The 6046-nt window shown below is 29.8% G+C and overlaps 1 protein-coding gene across 3 annotated transcripts in view; it reads right to left on the bottom strand.

Moving 5' to 3' along the window:
- The window catches only part of LOC106469273 (RNA-binding protein 12-like), a 61884-nt gene extending 56251 nt beyond the window's left edge, over positions 1 to 5633 (bottom strand). For all 3 annotated transcript variants that reach the window (XM_022397747.1, XM_022397745.1, XM_013929758.2), the window contains exon 1: positions 5473 to 5633. The gene's annotated coding sequence lies outside the window, so the exon portion shown is untranslated. The remainder of the gene's footprint in view (positions 1 to 5472) is intronic.
- Positions 5634 to 6046: the final 413 nt, after the last annotated feature.

Genomic DNA, 6046 nt, shown 5'->3' with positions numbered 1-6046 from the left:
ATGAAAAAAGATGATGCATCAACACTATCAATTCCTTTTACAATCTTAAATACCTCAATAAGATCCCCCCTAACTTTTTTTTTTCCCAACAGAAAACAATTTTAGAGATTTCAGCCTCTCCTTGTATTACAACCCCTCCATCCCAGGCACCATTCTAGTAACCCTTCTCTGAACCTTTTCAAGAATTCAATGTCTTTCCTAAAGTAAGAATCCCAGGACTGAACACAATATTCCAAATGTGGTCTAACCTGTGACCTGTACAATAAAAGTATAGCTTCTTTAGACTTGTATTCAATATTTTTGTAGATACAACCTAAAATCCTTTTTTGGTTAATTATATAAATTCTAGTTATATAGATTGTTTGAATATGATAGACTTAAAAATAACATTCAATAAATAAGGATTTGAGTCACTGGAATATTTTGCCATCACCCAACGTAATCTCTAAACATAACTAGGCTTACCTTATGCCTTGTAATACAGGAACTTTTCAAAGCTTTCACACAAATATAACTTAACAAACATTTTCAGAAATGAAAAAGAGCCTCTAAAAAAAATCCTAGATCTGTTATTTGTTACCAACACTTCTAAACTCTGTTATTCTCTGTAGTATCTACATATAACCACTTTCACAAAAAACACAAATTACTTCTTGCACCACTTTGTTCACTACACTGAGGTAAATAGTTTATAATCTGCCCTATCAGTATGGGGTTTTGTTAAATTTTAAATAGCAAAAACATGACACACCATTAGATTCCACAGTAAAAACTTAGTAGATTTACATTGCAATTTGAATTATGTAGTTAATAATTAATGAAAAACTATTAATAATCCTACCTGTAAATTGACATTTTATACCACACAAACATCTAACTGAAACAATGCAAATAAAATTGCTTTACCAGGTAATTTGTGACATTGCACGATACTTGACAAGGTGAGATAAATTGTATACTTAACAAAATACTTTAGTTCAAAACCTATATGCATGAATTTATATTATATTGATAAATGAAATGAAACAATCAAACCAATTAAAGTAAAGGAGAGATTTTACATTAACATTGGTTTCATGATTGATAGAACTATCTGTTATGATGTAATGCAAACTGTTGTCAAAGCAATGTATCATTTACTTAATTTCAATCCCCCCCTTTTTTTTACCTGCCGTCAGCTGGAATTTTGCAGACAAACATCAATCATGGTGATCTTAATATGGCTTTTTTACAACTAGTTGGAATATACAAATGCCTTGAAATAAATGGTGCAAACTCAGCATATAATAGTACTGTAGACTTCTTTCATTTGTTGTTTTGTGCATAATAATTTCGTTTTTTGATTATGGGAGATTTATATATTCACAACTGCAACTTCACACTTAGACACTTCCGTGGCTAAAAACTATAATTATCTGGGAATCCCTATTATCAGTGTGTTGAAACTTAGTCTGTAGATATTTTCAAAGCACTTTCATTTTTCTGTGATTTTTCAGATCATATACTGGGAGGTCATAAAATGGTGTGAATGAGACACTGCCATGAAGCTCGGCAATTAACTTTATTAATCAGTGTAACATTACCTATGCAAGTACATCATCACATAATCAATTAACCAAAATTACAATTAAATCACTTAATATTACTACTTGAAATTAATTTTTGATTATTAGTTCTTCATTATTCCAATTAATCACCTAAATCAAGTAATGCAATTATGACTTCTCATTTTTTATTAGTACAGGTTCGTAAAGCTTAATCAATTACTGTTTCCAATTATTACTATTTTAGATTATTCCAACTAGCCAAGTCTAATGGAAATATAAAATTAGCTGAATGTAAATGATTAATGAGAACAATTAATCAATTATCAAATTACATTAATCACCCACCTTTACTCTGTACTAATCAAATCAGATAGAAAAGGAAAATCAAGAAAACAGTATTAAATTCTCAAGGGATGGTAGATCCATAGCAAATATAAATCTATGCTTTGGGATGTTTATAGAAATTCTAAATAAATTGAGATGTTTAATGGCAAGACTCCTCAGGACTGTGCATAAAAGCAAGTTTAAACAGTTTTTTATATATTTTTTAAGTTACAATAAATAACTGTTACAGATTGACATAATATCAATTCAAAATATTTTTGAGTAAAGAACTGTTGAAATAGTCAGAATTATTATTTTTATTTAAATTTTGAAAGGTGCTGACCAGTCCAGATAGGGTAAAGATCCATTGGTTAAATAGTGAAAAATCAATAATTTTAAAGCTATATAAGATTCCAGCTTCATCATCCATATCACTATTAGCATGTGTAAAATGAAAAAAAAAAAAAAAAATCTTTTTATGAGAAGTTAATCTGAATGTAACAAATACATGTACAGAATGTGAATTTCCATTTCATATAGCCTACTGTCATCTTAGTATTAATTTTAACTAATGAGTTTTCAGCAAAATTAACATAATAGGAACAATTCTGAATGGACATTGTTTTGAACAACTATAAAATTCAGATTTCTGTGTGAGAATCAAAATAATTAAAATTTATAAATTTTAATCACTGTAATTCTCACACAGAAATCAAAATTTTTCCTATTACATTAATTCAATGCTTGGTCATTTGCTGTAACTATTATATGCCCAAAATATTATTTTTTAATTATGGGGAAAAAAAAAGCTTTGTGGTTATCTCCACAATGTAAGCTTTCATAGATGTATATACGTGTTCATCTCAGGTAAGAGACAATTTGAATAAGTACACTGTGGGGTTAGTCCCACTATTTTGATATTATATATAGTAGTATGTAACTTCATAAAAACCCTAGAAGTATTTCAAAATTAAACAATAGGAAAACACTGGTTTTGTTCTTAGCTTAAGAATATTTTGAAATACCAGAACTATGTTAGGAAGCGATTACTGCCATTGAGAGAACAAATTTCATTACTCCATATTTGATGTCATAAACATGAATTTATGTTAATGTGACGTTTAGCCACTGGAAACAAAATGAGAACCAAGACAATATTTTTATGTTAGTATTTACTTTTAAATTACAGAATTACCAACAAAATAAATGGCTGACTTCTAATACAAAATAGTAGCCTTATGATGGGCATATTTACCTTATATGTAGTGTTGTAGTGCATGGATTTGTCTGTTACAGCTCAAAACCATGCCATTAACATTTCCTACTAATGTAATCTTTAAAAATTTCACACTTAATAACCATAATTTGAGTTATCTTTGATTCATTTTATCATGTACTTATGAAAATTTCTTTTAAAAACCATCCAACAGTAGTAATTACAGTACATGTAAACTGAAAATTCTATGATATACAGAATTCTCATGATTATTTTGAAAAGTGAAGGCAACACAACTTTGCAACCAGATTATCTATTGTCTTACAGGTCCAAAAACTTAAATTTTCCTGATGCTATGCAATAATGTATGGCACATTTTACCACATTACCAAATTACATTAAATTTGCTACATGTGAAGTGTTTGACAGGAATAGTGTAAAACTTACAACAGCTGTAGCAGAAAAAGTTTTTAAATAAACATTCAGGCACTTGCCGATAAAGACTGAATGTAACAAATACATGTAGAGAATGTTAATTCTCATTTCACATAGCTTACTGTATTCTTAGTATTCATCTTAACTAATCAGTTTTCAGATAAATTTTCAAATCAAATGGTACATTTTCACAGGCAGTATTAAGAGAAGTTCCAAATAGGTATTGTGATGTACTTAGTTATTTTTTTTACCCAAAATATATTTTTTGCACTCTTCAAACAGCTTTCATTACAACAGATATCACTGATGCAATATAACTCATAAGGGCGACATCAAAAATAGGTGTGATAATTAAAATTGTGTTAAGTGGATTTAGATTGAAATGAGGGCATGGAAAACAAAAGCTTCAGAATAGAATACAAATAAAAAATTAAAAATGACTGATGGCATCATAATATATATTGATACATTTTCTAGTACTACAGTACATGTGAAAATGTATTTTTTTTATTCATAAAGAGCAGAAAATGACTAAATTTAAAGTTAACCAACGTAGACCCACTAGGGTAGTACTAGTAGAATCAGTCGTATACAGCATACTTCCACTATTAGTAATTACAGTACTTGATGAAATATGACTGTGGAATCACAATTCATCTGCTGTATTTCTATTAGTGTTACTTTTAGTATTTAAATGCAAGTGACCTTGCTGTATGTAGCACAAAAATATAGCAGTAAGTTAACTCTACAAGAAGTGGAAAGACCTAGTCTCTGCTCTACCATTTACTGATTTACATTTTTATTCCACTGTAAGTTGTAACACAACATATTCCCTATATATTTCCAAAAACAGCTAAATATTTTAGATAAAATTTGTACGTTTTAACTATTTATAACACTATAATTCTATGAACTTACGAGTGAAACTACATTTGTCATATTCAGTGCCAATGAGATCCTAATTAATAGTAATACCAAGGCTCATCAGCCTGGCTGGAATATAACAGACATAGTATTGGTAGTAGTTTATGTGGGTGCTACTTATATCATCAATTATCATAAATAATAACTGTTAATATTATTGTATGAAGTAGATTAGGTGGGTGGACTGTAATTTTTAATCGATTTAAGTCATTTACAAATCATATTTTGGAGGGGGGTGTAAGAATTAATAATGCAATATTATTTATTTTTATTATTATTTCTAAAATCAATTACTTATTTCAATTTTAACTTTACTATCAAATGAGTATCATTCAGATCTGGTTGGACAGCAAGCTGGTCTTTATGTTCCCAGAGCATATCAAGCAACCAGAGTATCAATGAAAGAAAACTATATTAGTAATTCTAAGCACTTATGAGTGAAAATAAAGAAGAATATGTAATAATAATACACTACATTTGCCACATCCAGTACTGCCAAGGCCTTTAGGTTTTACTCAATACCATGATCAAGCTAGCTGGGAATGGAATGTGGCATGCCACATTGTACGTTACTAATAGTAATGGTCTAGGTGTTATTTACATCCTCAATATTCATGAACAACGATTCTTATGGTGTGAATTAAATGCAATAAGTGAATTATAATTTCTGGTCAGTGTCAATTTTAAGTTATTTACAAATCATATTTTTGTCGTAAGAATTAACATATTATTTTTAATTTTTCAACACTGATTATTAGTTTTTTATTGTTTTATTTGAATTTTAACTTCGCTGTCAATAAGAAGAACTGGCAAATTTAATAAACTTTAAAGATTCAAACCACTTTTGTCGCGTAATGATTAATACAAAATGGCGGGATAGACACGCAGTTTTGTACTGCACTGGCTTGACGGTATAGCCTAACACAGTAAAACTTAACAACAACAGCCTAAATTGTATTTGATACTCGAGTCGTTGCATTCAAAGACTTTAACAGCTAATTTGCGATAAGTTTATTTACACCTTACCCTCAAAATTTTGGTTGTAAATTAGTCTTCTATCATATAATGAACTTTTCATCCAATTCTCTAGCCTAATTTAAGTCTGCGTAATTTCAGAAATCTTAATTTTCTTCGTAATAGTACTCAGTAGTACTTCCTCCTCCTTCCACCTACAATGGCGACGAACAAGGTATATCAATTACGCATGCGCCATACTGCAATGCGTTTTATACATAGTTCACTACACAAAAGTAGTTCAAAAAACACGTCCCGTCCAGAAAGGAAAACTATTATTTTATTTAACGATAACGCTCTTCGTCAGGTTTTATATTTACTCAGATTATCATTTTCTCTATATTTCCCATCACCTTTTGCGTTATTTTATTTTTATATTTATAAAATTTGTATTTGTAATCAAGCACAAAGCTACACAATGGGCTATCTGTGCTCTGCCCACCACAGGTATCGAAACCCGGATTCTAGCGTTGTAAGTCCGCAGACATACCGCTGTGCTACTGGGGGGCTTCTTTATAAAAATTGGTTAACATTTCTTATAACTATAACAAACTGGTGTAATATATGGAGAGTAGTGCTGAACGCC

This window comes from Limulus polyphemus, unplaced genomic scaffold (assembly GCF_000517525.1).
Source record: "Limulus polyphemus unplaced genomic scaffold, Limulus_polyphemus-2.1.2 Scaffold3389, whole genome shotgun sequence".
NCBI classification, from domain to species: Eukaryota; Metazoa; Arthropoda; class Merostomata; order Xiphosura; family Limulidae; genus Limulus; species Limulus polyphemus.
The sequence above is the reverse complement of the archived record's forward strand: the minus strand, read 5'-3'. Positions and strand labels throughout refer to the sequence as shown.